The 16,459-nt window shown below is 35.0% G+C and overlaps 2 pseudogenes; both read left to right on the top strand.

The window, feature by feature from the left end:
• Nucleotides 1-9,821, top strand: part of LOC129502382 (uncharacterized) — a 36,627-nt pseudogene extending 26,806 nt beyond the window's left edge.
• A 2,771-nt stretch (nucleotides 9,822-12,592) lies between these two features.
• LOC129502590 (peptidyl-prolyl cis-trans isomerase A-like) lies at nucleotides 12,593-13,061 on the top strand (annotated as a pseudogene).
• The last annotated feature ends 3,398 nt before the right edge of the window (nucleotides 13,062-16,459 follow it).

Consider the following 16,459-nt stretch of genomic DNA (forward strand, 5'->3'; position numbering starts at 1 on the left):
TATTTTCTCTGCTATTCATTTGTTTACTTTTATATCTATCTATGTGTTTTGGCTTGTTAAAAAAATTGCAGCTATACGGTTTTTAAGGACAAGGGATTATGTTTATAGTGTGAATACCTAACATAGTGTTTTACATTTTTTAGCTATTCAAATACTATTTGTGTGAATAAATTAAGCTATTTATTATTTATTCTCTGCATATCACTTATATTTTCTACCCTCTTGTTGCAGGGAATTATACTGCTGCAAGATTTATAGTCAAAATATATTTTTTTACATCGATAAGCTTGGTTTCCTATCTTTGTATAAACTAATAAAGAAATAAACATAATAACTGTGGAGGCCGAGAAAATTAAGGCCATTCCACTTTAAGTTCAGCGATAGTACAAGTACAGGCATCCCAGGCCCCTGTGAATAAGAGCTGAAATTTACATTACTTCATTTACAGGAAAAAACAGTTTACAGCTTAACGTCCCAGAAGCCTCTATTAGAATGAGAACAGAGCCCAAGCCAGTGGCAGGAAGCCCCATATTAGAATAAGAACAGAGCTCAATGCTCTTGAAAGCCCCATATCAAAATGTAAACAGAACTTGAGAAATTCCTCCACCCCTTCTAGAGGTCCCCTAGACCAGCCCTTAAAACTAAGCTAAAACCCACCTCGGGGTCCAAGTCCCTGCCCCACTGTGTCGAGTACACTTGGACCCAAGCTGGAGCTTGTAAATAAACCCTCGTGTGTTTGCGTTGGTGTCGGCTCCTTGGTGGTTTCTCGGATTCGCAATCTTGGGCACAACAATAACAAAACTTCCTTAGCTCTATCCCCAGCAGGTACCTGACTAAAGACTTAAAAACTGTAGATATTTAATATTACTCATATACTATTTGGTATTACTATTTCAGTTTTCCACTCTGCCAAGTATTAGCTTAAAAATGAATTATTGAAACTAAAATCAACTGTAATGTTGCAGCTATTTTTGGTACATTAAATGCCAAGTGCCTATAGGTGACTCCATTAGAAAGGATGGATAGGGTTTCATTTACAGCATTGGCTAAATGAAATTAGCATCCTTACTATCTTTAATGAACATAATGTCTATCTTTTATTATGCTAAATTTAACAACCACCCTTTCTTGAGTGTTTATTTTTATTTTCAGAAAATTAAATGAAGTAATGACTCAGTATGTAGTATTTAAAATATGAATGTTATATGGAAATAATCTGGTTCATATAAATGAGTGCTTTCTAAAACTAAATATGTTTTCTTAGAAACCTTATTTTAAAAAAGTAACAGTTTTGATGGTAAAATTTAGTCAATGTAGGAGTCTTCTATCTTTGTAGGGTTCCCACATGTGTGTACATAATTAAAATTGTGTGTATTTTTTCTGTTTGAAAGAATTAGTCACTTTAGTCAGTCTGATAATTTCTATATTTTTTTGTCTTCAGCTTTTAACACACTGTTATGCATTAATATTTTAAGTGTAAAGTAAGTCTGTTTTTCAGGATTTGGATAATGTGTTATGCTTTTGCATAGCATGATCCTAAGTATTAATAAAGAGGAATCAAATTCAGTTTCAAGGCCATCATTCAATAAGTGCAGTATCTATCAATTAAGTCCCTGACAATTTTAGAATCAAAGACTGCTCAGATAAACCAATCAGAACTGATTTATTTGCCATTAAAAATTTTGAATTATGTTGTTTTTTAATAATCCTGTCTCCTCTAAATTTGCTTTACAATGCTTTTTATAGCAGTTTCTGAAACTATTACATTTATGTATGGTATATCATCATCACCATTTCACTGATAGGCTAGAAATCAATGTTTTATTCAAGTGATTTTCTTAGATTTTATGTAATGATTTACTGAAAGACATGAAAAGACTGGATAAGAACCATATTAATTTTCTTATCTCTCATGTATTGCTGTTAAATTTTGAAAGAATTTTAAGAAACTAACTCGATTAGATTTTGTTTGTTTAAAATATATCACAACTGGTACATACAATAGTAATATTGTCCCAATGCCTAATTTGATTTGGGAGTCCATGTATGAGTAAAAGGCAATTAGATCAAATTCGATCTTACAAGAGGAAAGACAAAAAAGTTTAAGTTTTTTAGTGTCATTCGTAGGGATATAATCTCTGATCTAAAAAGCATTTTGCCAGATGACTGAGCCCAGAATCTAGCATGCTGATTATAATTGCTAATTATTTACCAAACATTGCTAATTGCTAATTGCTAATACATTGTACCAAACCCATATGAAAATATAATATTGAAATAAAGAGAATGTCTCCAAAGTACTTGTCCCAGAACCCATGACCTCAAAATCACCCAGAATCTGATGGGTAATATATGTGAAACTTTGATATGATAAAGGATTATATAAACAACTCTAAATTTTTATTGTTAGGTCCCGCCTTTATTATTAGGTCCCCTTGCGCCTTATACTCCTCCTTGCTAAACTACTTTCATTGGTCTGCTCCCTTTTGGCATAAGGTTAGATATCACTTTTTCAGGCAATCTTTCCAGACCTACAGAGATACACTGGTAAACTGTTTCTGTCTAGCATGTCTTTTTTTTTTTTTTACATTATATTGGCATTTATAATTTATTTCCTTGAGAGTAGCAACTGAGATCTATAATATAATTCATATTTTAACCTAAGATTAGGTATTCAATACATGTTCCTTGAAAGAATGAGTTAATAAATGAATTAATGGAAGAAAACACAAATTAGTTAAGTGAGAATGAGTCACTTAACTGAGTCTGTATTTGGAAAATACCAGTATCAACTGGCTAAGAATTAAGATTTGATTCAATGGCATCAGATTCTAAATGAGAAAATAACACAGTGCTTCTGTAGACACTCAAAAGTATAACCTTTATATTACAATTATAGGTGTTTTAAATCAGAAACAAATGGGAGGGGTAGCTAAGGAAATCTATGTGGCATAGAATGCTTAGAAATTCTTACTTTTAAAAAAAGAACTTGAATGAATATTTTTTAACAATTTTTATTTATTTTTATTTTTAAAAGTGATTTATTTGAGAAAGAGAAAGAGCATGCCAGTGTGCATGAACATGACTGGGTGGAAGGGGCAGCTAGAGAGGAAAAGAGAGAATCTCAAGTAGGCTCCCCAGTGAGCACAGAGTTCAGAGGTGGGGCTTGACCCCAGGACACTGAGATCATGACTTGAGCTGAAATCAAGAATTGGATGCTTAACCAACTGAGCTATCAGGTGCCCCTTGGATGAATGATTTTTTTTTAAGTATAGTTATTCTTGAGGAAAAATATCTAGTTATGAATCATTTCAAATAATTTAGATATGGTCATAAAGATAGAATAGAGTTGGAGTGAAAATCTTTGGAATTCACTGAAGGAACTGATTTGACAACCCTTAAAGAATAAAGGGACCTCAAAACTAACTAGAGAAAGCTGGAAGTCAGGCATAGACATAGGTAAATTTAGGAAGATTTGTGAAAACATTAAAATTATTTCCTTAGGATTACAATCAATTTCAGACTTAGTTTTCTCAGAGAAAATTATGTTGCAAACAGCCCAAGCATCTGAAAGTGACTTTGGTTTTATTAGAGTAATTACAATACCTGTAATAGAACTTATTTTTTTGTATTTAATACATTTAAAAATATACTCATGTATATACTTATTATGAACTCACAGTACTGGACCTATGTTTACTTTTTTAAGAAATTCTTCAATTAGTATCAATTAGTATCAACGTAGCATTGAAAAAGTTCAAGCTGGTGATCTCTGTCCTAGAATTAGGATAAATGTCTAAGGGTTTCTCTAAATCAAGTGAAATCATTGTTTACATGCTACTTATAATCTGTTATGCCAAAGAAAGCTACCAAGGAACACTACTGTTATCCTAAAATTTCACTGGAAAATTACTTTTATAAATGCATATATATTTGTATACAAATATAGTTCAATCATGGAAGAAGTCAAAGGTTCATATTTATTGTGATAATTTATTCTTATATAATTCAAGTTTATAAATTGTCACTTTTTGTGCAATTTGAAACATTTTGAATGCAACATGTTTTGGCTAATAGGCCTTTATTTTCTCTGATGTGAACACTAAACATTGAGAAAATGGTTTTGTTCTTAAAAATCATATGCTATATAGTTATAAAATTAATACTTGAATTATATTTTAGGTCTCTTTTCCAAATAGGAGAAGAATATGACATCATCATAATTATTTATAAGATATATACATTAAATGTTGTGGAAAATCACTCAACTCAGTTAGCTAAAGTTATATAATAAAAATAAAGCACCTTGCTAGAAATATAATACCGAATAAATATAACACATTTGGAAAATGGATCTTCGATCAAGTCTAAAAGCAGACATTTTAATTTTTCAAAGAAAATGAAACTGAGTTTAGATGGTTCAGAATATATTTATCTTACAATTTAATTTATAACTTAAGATCATTTGTGGATGATTCATGACAGAATCCATGACCCATAGCAAAATTACAAGTTTGGCTTATCTCTGTTTAAACCAAGAGCTTCATTCATTTAACAGTTATATATTGTCATATACTGTGCTGGGCTCATTATACACAAAATACATAATAGGTAGGCAAGATTATCCCAATTACTAGGGAAAAAAAGTGCTCAGAAAAATTGGATATCTTTCCCAAAGTAAAATGTTCAATAAATGGCAGAGTTGGAATTTAAATGCAGGAATTTTTGTCCTCAAACTTAAGGCCATTTTCTCTCTACTAAACTGCCTGTTTAGGATCATATCTTATTTTTTTCTTTCCCAACTCATTTTCTACTAAAGCAATGTAAAAATATACTACTTTTTTGAAAATCTCATGATCTTTCATGCCTTACTCTCTTTTTAATTTTTTTTTTCTTTTTTTAGTTTATGTTCCTTAGGAACATCTAAGGAACTTCCTTCCTTAGGTTCTTTCTACTTTTAAACACATGACAAACTTCTATTTTCCTGCAAGAGTATCTTCATATTACAAATTCATAATAAATCCCTTCTTGACTACCCCATTTTTCTCCAAAGGGGCATTTGCTTTCGAATTAACCTCTGTGCCTTTTTTGTTTTCTGTACTTTGTATGTGTGCATCCTATTTTTAAAACTTCACATGTATATCTAAGTTTTCTGATAATGTGTTAGCTTCTTCAGAGATTATGTATATTATACTCATATTTGGATCCACAGTGCCTAGTACATTGTCTGATATATAATAGGTGCTGGATAAGTATTGAACTAAAGTAAAGGCCTTTGATGTTGGTTGTTTGTTTTGTTTTTATAATCCTTTGATGAGGGAAAGAGGCCAAATGTAAGTAAGAGGGGAATATCACTGTTTTTGACTTTAGATGATTGGAATTATGATTCAAAATTTTAAAGTTTGACTATTTCCTAGGATACTAAACTTGAAATCAGAAGTCCTAATAAATAATTACTTTTTCATATGTAAGCAGTGGTAACTTGGGTATTTTATTTCTCTCTAAGCTATAATTATTTCACCCATAAAATGTGACTTATACAATTATTTTTTTATTTTTTTAATCTTTTTTTTAAAGATTTTATTTATTTATTCATGAGAGACACAGAGAAAGAGAGAGAGAGACAGAGACACAGGCAGAGGGAGAAGCAGGCTCCATGCAGGGAGCCCAATGTGGGACTCGATCTCAGGTCTCCAGGATCATGCCCTGGGCTGAAAGCAGCACTAAACCACTGAGCCACCAGGGCTGCCCCTACAATTCTTTTTTAAATCACATGGGTATTTTGGAGAATCAAATGAAAATGGAATAATGCATATGAAAACACTTGCAGAGTGTAAATCATTATACATAATACTCCTATTATTACTTTAAGGAGAGAAAGTGAACCAAGAAAGATTAGCAAAGTATAGTGAGGTTGGGCTACCAGTCTAGTTGTTTTGTATAATTAGGTGCCATGGACTGTCCTAACTGAATTCTTAGGAAGTCTACCAAAGCTTCAGTGATGAAAATTGTCAGGTAACTGTGTTTCACCTGCTATGTAGTTGTTAGTGGCATTCCATAGACTGAATTTCATCGTCATCTGTTTAGGAATCACATCTAAAGTAAAATGAGATGTAAAAACCATGACTATTATTTGTCTCTTATTTCCAAAACTGACCACCAAAAGGTACTGAGATTTTTGAGAAGAGAAAAAAAAAGTTAGAATAATTTAGGATCATCCCATCCCATATCCTCTTGTGATGATTCAAAATATCTATATTCAAGTTAAATATTTATTCCTTTTCAAAGTTTAGCAATTTTCAGAAATTGAGTTTTATTTTAAGCAATCTTAACACAAGCTACTATCTTACAAAAAAGCAGTTTGGGAAAAATCTGTCCTAGAGATTTTTTAGCAAATAAACAAGACGATAAGAGAGGAGAGACTGACAATTTGAAGATCAAGTATAACTAAGAGTTCATCTCCAGCTAGATTCAAATTAGGAAGGATGAATAGTGAGATTTCCTGCTTAGAATTATTTCATTATTCCTCTGTGGATGCTTCAGTTTTTAGTAGTAGTAATGAAAGTAGCAGTGTGATCTGTCAATCAAGTATATTCAGCAGAGTCATCTCAAGGTCTAGGCAAGCCAATAGCTATACATTTTATGACTCTATTCATCTCTTGATTACTGCTTTACTAGTGAATGAAAACAAACTGTATGCTGGGATATAATGGTAGTTCAAGGGATAAGAGAGAGCATACTATTGCACACAGCTAGTATATAATGATAGATACCCTTAGGGAGTAATTGCTTCATATTAATCCATAAGTAAGCAAAACTTGTCTAAATAGCTCTTTAAAAGCAAAACTAATTCATAATTAGGAAATGATGGAGTTCTTAACTGTCATGTATAAGAAAACCCATGAGCAAGCTCTATTCTAAGTAGACTTTAAAAAAAAAAGCAGTTGATATTAAAACAAGACAATTCATTAAATTTCACAAGGGAACTTGCAGTATACAGATGTAGGCCAAAACAGGGGTCTTTAAGTCAAATGTGAAATTATTTTAAATTAATTCTTGGCACCAAACTAAAATGACTTTTGAATGGTAATTATTTTTTACTTTCATTATCAATGGTTCTTAAACTTTAATTCTAAAGTGTGATACAGCAAAGTTCTTAGTATGCATTTCTAGTAAATGTCGGCTCTCTTCTAGCATTTAAAATCTCTTAACAGGTCTTTCCTTTTCTGCAGAATTTCACTAGCTGAATGTTAATATTTCTCTTGGTTGTGGAAAGGAATATATTAAAATTTCTTTGCCTATTAATGTCTTTTTAACAGAAGTTTAATATTTAGATAAAGCATTCAGATTCTATGCCTGCAATAACATTAGAAGCTTGATAATTTATTAGACAAGGTAATATAAAATGTGTAATTTTGAAAAATCCAGTTTGAGGAATAATATAAACTTTCATTTTGAGATTTACATTATTTATAATCAGTTACTTTGTAAGTAAAAACTGAAAAAGATATTTTGATTTAGATTTTCTATAATTGTTCCATAGGAATTCAAAACTTATTGAAAGATAAAATATTTGGGAAGAATGAAAGGAAGATGGAGAATAAAAATGATAAAAAAATTAAAATGATTCTAAGATTGAGGAAAGTTCTAGAAGGAATAATTAAAGTAATGTCATCTTGGAAAAGAGGATGATCAGTAAACATAAATAAGATTTTATTAAAAACACATTATGCTAGTAATATGACACAATGTTTTTCTCTAAAATCTTATGACTAAGTGTACCTGGGTGGCTCAGTTGGTTAAGTGGCTGCCTTTAGCTTGGATCATGATCCCAGGGTCCTGGGATGGAGTCCTGCTTAGGGCTCCCTGCTTGGCGGGAAGTCTGCTTCTCCTTCTGCTCTTCCCCCTCTGCTCATGATCTCTCTTTATCACTCTCTTTCTCAAATAAATATATAAAATCTTAAAAAAATAAAATGCTAAGACTAATAACAGTCATATATACATTCACTTGCAAATAGTCATCTGTGTTTATTATTTCCAAGCCCTCCCTTAGATCCTGTGAGCACAATTAAAATAAACAAACAAGAACAACAACAAATCAGCAAATGAAACCTTTGCTCTCATGGAACTTACATTCTAAAGAAGAGGACTAATTGACAAACAAATGTAGAATGAAAAAAATGAAGAAAGGTAAAGAAGGAACCAGGAAATATCTGAGTTAAAGTAACCAGGGAGTGTCTGGGGAAATTATACTTCTTAAAATAATTGGATTTATACTAACAATAATAAACTTGGCAGATATAAATATTAGATCTTGTGTTTGAGAAAAATCAACTTTGTAAGTATAGGATTATTGAGGCCTGACTAAACAAAAACTTTATTTAAAATACTTGAAAATTTTAGATGACCACAAACTTAATATACTTTTGAATTTTGTCAGAGTAAGAAATAGTTATATTAAATTAGGCTGTACTATAATGAGAAAAATTATTCAGACGTTACTTTTTATGGTGTTTATTATGTCAGAAAATATGTTCAATCTTAAAAATGATATTAAAAGCGGTCACTAAAATATTGATATTAATCTAGGAAGGAAAAGTAACTCTAGAAGAGTATTTAAAACTTTGAATGTAGTCTCCCAGATACACTTAATACAGTTAATAGGTATATTAAATATTCATTTCCTCCAAAGTCTTCTTAGGTGGTCAGGAGAGATATTTATGTCATTCACCTACACACATTGCTTTTAATCAGTGATTTGAGGCTTGCTGGACAAGCCCAGTGGGTAAAGGGTTATAAACATTTATTTCCATAAATGAGGCATTGTTTTGGGAATAAGATGTGAATATGAGAAAAAAAAAAGTAGATCATTAAGTGAGGATTTGAGGTGATAACTCAAAAAAATCAATAAATCTGAGTGAAAAATTATAATAAGAACACCTTTGGAGACTGTATTTACTTTTGAAAGCAAAGATTTCAAATAAATGCATGCATTTATTTGGGAAATTATTACAGACTTTGAGGAATGGCATATGGTCAAGCAATAAGTAGCAAACCGGAAAAAAAAAAAGAGAAACTCCCTCATAAATGTTGAAGTTAGTTCTCCTGCGTGAGGGGGCCACATGTTAAGAAACTGCAAACAGTCTACAGGTGCCAAGACTGGTCCCTGACTAGTAGCCAGGAAGAAGAGGGACACCTCACCCTTATGTTCACAAGAAATGAGCTCTCTGTCCTCCACGCACTGGGAGCAGCTCTGCTGCCACAGCCCCTTGTCCCCTGAAAATGTACACCTGTGTAAAGTTCATCTCTACCCTCTTCTTTATCAGGAACACCTCTCAGCTGTGGAGTTGATCACTGTCTGCAGTAGTGCTAAACCCACTGGAGACACTGACAGATGAGAGCCTTGGTAGCTTGGCAGCCTTACATTCCCTGACTTCGCTTATTCCTAACCACAGCTTCTGAGCCAGCACCATTTCAAGGGATATTGACACAGCAGCCAAGTGCATTGGGACTGGGGCTGCCAATGGTACGGGTGGCTGACTCTGGGGCTGGAATTGGGACTGCATCTGGGAGCCTCATCATTGCATATACCAGGAGACTCTCTGAAGCAACAGCTCTTCTCTTACACTATTCTGGGTTTTCCCTTCTCAGACGTCATGAGGCTCTTTTGCCTGATGGTGGCCTTTCTCATCCTTTTTGCCATGGGAAGAAGCTATCTCCACCCCCCCATAGGTCCTTCTCCTGTGTCTTATCTGCCTTGTATGTTCATTTTCCTATACCTCCTCAAGCAGCCTGAGGAAAGTGATTGGCTCAGGGTTTGACAGAGGGAAGACAAATACTGTATTAATAAGAAAAAAAAAAGAAATGAATTCTGCCAACAACCTGAAGTGTTAAAGTAGATTATTCCCTAGTCTAGTTTCCACATTACTGTGACTTTGTTAAATTAATGTTTATAAAGTAGAGTCTGAGAGTGTCAGATGGTAATCAGTGATTTAACAGAAGACCACAAGAGAAAGTGAAATAGAGATGTTTATTATCCACAGGTCCTAGACAAGATATAGGTTACACCCCCATGCAGGGAATTCAAGGCAGGACCTGTGGCACATGCCATCATTAGGGTCTAAGGGTTGCATGCTTTGGGGTTCCCAGGCTGAGGTGGATTGGTCAGTTCAAACCAAGAGAAGCAGGGTTTTGGTAAGATTCTAGGGGCGGGGTGTCTTATCAAGGGGCTCACAGTGGTAAAGGCCTAGGAGTCAGGAGAGAGTGCCTATAAAAAGGGATGTTGGAGGGACTCTTATCAGGAACTTGTGACTCTAAGGGCTGTTGTTTAGAGCACATACTTGCACTCACCAGAGAGGCTAGTGTCAGTTCAAGGCCTCCAGTCCACTTGGCCACAAAAATGGATGCCAAGGTAGAATAATGTGGACTACTTTAGCTAAACTCTCAGTAGAGATGGCCATTTAGCCCCTGAAAAAAGGACCCACCTAAATTGCCTATACTCCCAACCATGGAAACTATCACACAACAATTGTGTGTTATATTATGTTTCTAAGTTTGTGTCAATTTGTTATTCAGCAAGGAGAATCAAATACAAACCATTGGAACAATTTCAACAGCAGGGTGGTGTAGTGTTGGTTATATAACCTAAGTCAAACCAAATGGAACTCCATTCCCTTAGCCAGAAAAAAATTGATTTAGAAATGAACATGTGAATCAAGCTGAGTTGATCAAAATTCTTTCTAAGGCATTTTCTGCTACGGCAGATAGAACATTTTTTGCTAGAGATTTTTTTTTTTTTGCTAATCATCATGCTACCTGAAAAGAGAAGCAAAAAGCAAAACTAATGTTATATTTCCTCAACCTAGCTATATATAAACAGTCTCTAATAAGCTGCACTTCTTAGAATTCCATAGGTCCATAATAGATAGGAGTTGCTAATGATGAATGGTGGCTAATACAAAGACTAAAGATTGGGTCTATTATTCTTCCCTACCAAATCCTTCATAATCACTAAATTCTGGCCAAGTTTAACTATATGCCATTTCTGTAACTCATCACTTATACTTAACTTCTGTGCCTTTGCTCACAATATTTCTTTTACTACAATGCATTTCCCTGCATACACTTTCCTTGGCTTTTTATATCCAATTCCTATCCATTCATCAATGATGTAGGTTGAAGTTGCTTGTCGTAGAATATCTTTGTTCAAAAAGTCAAAATAAATTTCTAGAATAATCTTATCTTGGTCATGCAAACTAAATTCCACATTTGGAATTTATTAAAAATGTCTCTGTGGCTTAGTACATGATCATTCTGTAATAATTCATCAAGCTTACTTAAAATGAATGTGTATTCCGTTTATAGGCTTTCTCTTTTTTAAAAAAAATCACTTACCTACTTAAAGTCCTACTTCTAGATTTTTAGTCCTGGTATAAACAAATCTATTCTAATTTAAATTTTAAAAATGTTATTTCTAATTAATGTTGATATTTTTAAGAGGATTAAATTTAAAATTTGGGGAAATGTGTGATTATAAATATAGCTTTAGTCAGGGAAAATGCCAGCATCTTGACTTCTAAGAATGAAGTCTACCATATACTGTCCTACTGGAATGAGATGTAAACTACTTCCTCTTGCTTTGGCTAGTCATTTCACTCTTGATACAGAATATTCTACTGACTCATGATCTTGGGACACTGGTGTTTAACTCTGCTTAAAACACTGAGTCTGACAGTTTTTATATATAGCTAACAATCTACGCATCTCTTTCCATACTCTAATTAATAATTTCACACTTGTAGGGATCCCTGGGTGGCGCAGTGGTTTGGCGCCTGCCTTTGGCCCAGGGCATGATCCTGGAGACCCGAGATCGAATCCCACGTCAGGCTCCCGGTGCATAGAGCCTGCTTCTCCCTCTGCCTGTGTCTCTGCCTCTCTCTCTCTCTCTCTCTCTCTGTATGACTATCGGAAATAAATAAAAAAAATTAAAAAAAAATTTCACACTTGTATAAATTTATGCCTCATTCTCTAGACTGTAAAATTTTTTGCATGACAGGGATATTATCTGGTATACCTTTATTATATATTTTCTTAGTCATGCCCTAGCAATAGGCACTTAGTTTTTACTGAACACATTATTGGTACATAAAATAATAACAAAAGTAGCAGTATTAACAGCTCAGAACTGAATACTCTAGTGAAAATGCTTCTACTTGGTGGCAGCCTATGGGACTTGCCATGAATTTAATAAGAGCAGTGAATTAATCTGCTGAGGAACAGGAGGGAAAATGTGTACTATGATGATAAGTTTGCAGTGTACATACTTACTGATTTTTTAAAATCAGACTTTAGGACCTTCCTTAACTGACATATTTAACTTGATCACAACGTATGCTCCATAAGGGTGGGGACTTTGTGGTTAGTGTTTTTCTGTCTATCCTCAGCATCTATTCTTTGCATGTATTTGGCCCTTGATAAATATTGGTTACATAGATTGATTAATAATTACAACAATTATTAGAAATATGAATTAGAAGATAGTTATCTGGCCTTGCAGACAGTGGTGCCCTGGAGCCATCTGCACTGCCCAGCCATGGTCAGCCCCATCATGTTTTTTGACATAGCCCTGGACAGCGAGTCCTTGCACTGCATCTCCTTCTAACTGTTTCCAGACAAAGTTCCAAATACAACAGAGAACTTTGGTGCCTGAACACTGGGGAGAAAAGATTTGATTATAAAGTTTCCTGCTTTCATAGGATTATTCCAGAATTTATGTGCCAGGGTGGTAGTGGCAAGTCCATTGATGGGGAGAAATTTGATGATGAGAATTTCATCCTGAAGCACAAGGCTCCTGGCATCTTGTCCATGACAAATGCTGAACCCAACACATATGGTTCCCAGTTTTTCATCTGCACTGCCAAGCCTGAGTGGTTGGGTGGCAAGCATGTGGTCTTTGGCAAGGTAGAAGAGGGCATGAATATTGTGGAAGCCTGGAGTGCTTTGGTTCCAGAAATGGCAAGACTAGCAAGAAAATCACAGTTGCTGACTGTGGACAAATCTAATAAATTTGACTCCTGTTTTATCTTAACTGCCAGACCATTCCTTCTGTAGCTCAGAGAGCACCCTTCCACCCCCATCTCCTGGAAATAGCCTATAATCTTTGTGCTCTGACTGCAGTTCTATGAGTTCCATATTTTCCTTACTCACCTCCAAGTCTAACTGGATTGTAGAGTTAAGTTTATGATGGTGAAATAAAAATGAAACAACAACAAAATGAAGATAATTTGCTAAAAATGTGTTCCTGATTTGTTTCATCAACCTCTGGCTGTCATTATAGCAAGAAAACCCAGTAAATTTAAAGAGCATATACTTTATGGGCAGCGCGGATGGCTCAGCGGTTTAGCGCTGACTTCAGCCCAGGGCCTGATCCTGGAGACCGGTGATCAAGTCCCATGTTGGGCTCCCTGCATGGAGCCTGCTTCTCCCTCTGCCTGTGTCCCTGCCTCTCTCTCTCTCTCTGTCTCTGTCTCTGTCTCTCATGAGTAAATAAATAAAATTGTTTTTAAAAAAGAGCATCTACTTTTATTTGTTTATAAAAACTCTCAGTTTATATTAAGAAACGTTCAATCCTCACCCTGAGTTCTAGCATTTTTATATCTGTGTTCCACTTAGTCTTCAACATAACATGTCCAATCCTCTTTGATATCATCTTTCACTCAAAATGAATTGACCTTCTTGTCTTCCTCATTTTATTACAGGCACTACAGTTTTTCTAACCACCAAATCCTGCAAACTTATGACAATTTTAAAATGTCTTCTTGTTTCATCATCTCCAATTAATTGTCTTAGACATTGAGGACATCTGTTAACCACATTTATTTTGATAACAACCCAATTGGACATGGCAGAAATCCATATACAGATGGGGAGATGGTGAGTCACTCCCAAGAAGGTTTAAATAACCATTATTCAGGGCCAGATCCTTTCACAATTTCCCCATTAGCTCTTTCTATAGCATTTACTCTATTTTATGTTTTTCCTGACATAAACAATGCATTTAATATCCTATATTTTAATTTTATGGATCTGTGTTTTAGTTGAATTGTGTCACTTGTGCTTAACATGTTTTGAGCTACAGTAAGCCCTTTGATGTCTCAGCCTATGGCTTCTGTGGGGCCACCCCATAAGGTGGCTCTTTTTACCAACTCTGAAAGGTGAATAGCTATAGCATATCCTATTTACTATATTCCTTCTGGACAGTTCCTTTCAGGGCAATTACCATTATCATTTTGAATCTGCCTAATGATCACAGGTAAATCTCTAGCAAGCATCTACAAGATTCTATTACACATTTTTCTGCTGTGCTGTATTTGTACCTCAAGAGCAATTCTAACTATTAGGCTAAGGAGAATTATCACTAATCCCCTTGAATCCACAGTCAAGGTGAAAAGACATGCCAACAAACACCAATTTCAGGAGAATCTGGTGGAGATGTGTAATGGGAACCTATGATACCTATAAGGAGTACCAAAGACAATGTTCAAAAGTCTGGAAAGCTTCTTTTGGGAGGCAGGGCACTCATATTTTTATTGATATATATTCACATAACCTAAAATTCACCACTTAACCATTTTAAATTGTACTATGTAGTGCTATGTAGCATATTCACAATGTCGTACAACCATCACCAGTACTTAAGTCCAGAAAGTTTTCATCACCCCAAAAAGAAATCCCATACCCGTTTTAAGGAGTCATTTCTCATTTTCCCCCTGTCCCGTTTCCCTAGAAACCACTAATCTATTTTCTGTCTCAATGCATTTGCTTATTCTGGACATTTCCTATAAATAGAAACATATGAGTAGATTAGTCTTTATCTAGTAAGTTCAATGTTTGGCTTCCTTAGGGACAGTTTCTATTTATTGCTACTCCCCTCCTGTTTGTGGACAATACTCTCTTAATTATTAGTATGCATCATATTTTTTGTTGAAAATTGAAAAATTTTAACATGATAACGTGGCAACTCTGGAAATCAGGATGTCTGGAAGCCACTGCCCCCAAGCCGCCCCCCCCAAGGTTTTATGTTGTTCCTTATTGTTGCTATTGTATGGAAATCTGGTGGCTTTTCTCAAATAATTTGTGAAGCCTATATTATCTGTCAGGTGTGGCCACTAATGTTTCTGTAAGTTTAAGTGGGAGTCAGAGGCTGGACTGAGATTCGCTTAAACACCTGCAAACAATAAACTCCCAGTCTTTGCCAGTGGCCTGGGTGTGTGTTGGGCATACCTTCAACACTCAGCTAAGTAGTTTACAACTCTGCCTTAGCCTTTACTTCCTGTGTAGATCCTTAAGATCAGTCAGAATGAGAACTTGGGGACTTCTTAATTCTTTCTTGAGCATGTGCTCTCTGGGAATTCACATGACTTTCTAGATTTCTGTGAATATATTGGAGCTTTTAAAAATATGTGTTTCCTGGGGCACGAGGGTAGCTCAGTTGGTTAAGCAACCGACTTAATTTAGGCTCAGGTCATGATCTCAGGGTCCTGAGATCCCCACTTGGGCTCCACATTCAGTGGAGAATCTGCTTCTCTCTCTCTCTCTCTCCTTTTCCCTGTTTCCCTCCCCTCACTTGTGTGCGTGCGCTCTCTCTCTCAAATAAATAAATAAATCTTAAAATAAAACATGTATTTCCTCAAAGCATCTCATTCCCTGGTCTTGTCTCCCAAGCTTTTTAATTAAAAAGTGATTTTCTCCAAGTGTTATCCATTGTTTCAGACAGCTAATACACCTCCCTATTAAGTGTTTTTGACAAATGCCCCAGAAGGCTGCCACAGCACTGGTACAGTTCTAAGGTAAGATAAAGGCAAAGCCATCAGCTGGTCTTCCAGGGAGCCATTTGAAAGGTCAAAGCAAATGGCCACAATTCTTTGTTAATGAGTTCTTTTCTGTTCCCTCTGGTACTGGTACCAATCCAAGAATTGTGGATTAACTGGGGAATGTGAAATGAAAACAGCTTAAGTTTGGGGTGCCTGGGTGGCTTAGTCAGTTAAGCACCTGACTCTTGATTTCAGTTCATGTCATGATTTCAGGGTTGTGAATTCGAGCCCTGTGTCGGGCTCACACTGGGCATGGAGCCAGCTTGGGATTCTCTCTCCCTCACTTTTCCTCCCCTCCATACCCCCCCCAAAAAAAAGAACAGCATAAGTTAAAACATCACAAAGCTCTGTTTTTACCAAGATTCAGATGATTTTTCTTACTTAAATCTTACTCTCATTGTTGCAAGCTGTTGGTCTGTTTCCAGAATTCAGAAAAGGTTGATTCTGACAGTTTTTATAAGATTCCATTGCCTTTATGGAAGGATGAACTTTTGGATTTCTTTACTCTGCCATTTTCACTGACAACACTAGAAAAACTTTTAAGATGATGTTACAATTAAGCTGGGTTTTAAAAATCCAGCAGGAAT

Source organism: Nyctereutes procyonoides, unplaced genomic scaffold (genome assembly GCF_905146905.1).
Source record: "Nyctereutes procyonoides isolate TBG_1078 unplaced genomic scaffold, NYPRO_anot_genome, whole genome shotgun sequence".
Classification (NCBI taxonomy): domain Eukaryota; kingdom Metazoa; phylum Chordata; class Mammalia; order Carnivora; family Canidae; genus Nyctereutes; species Nyctereutes procyonoides.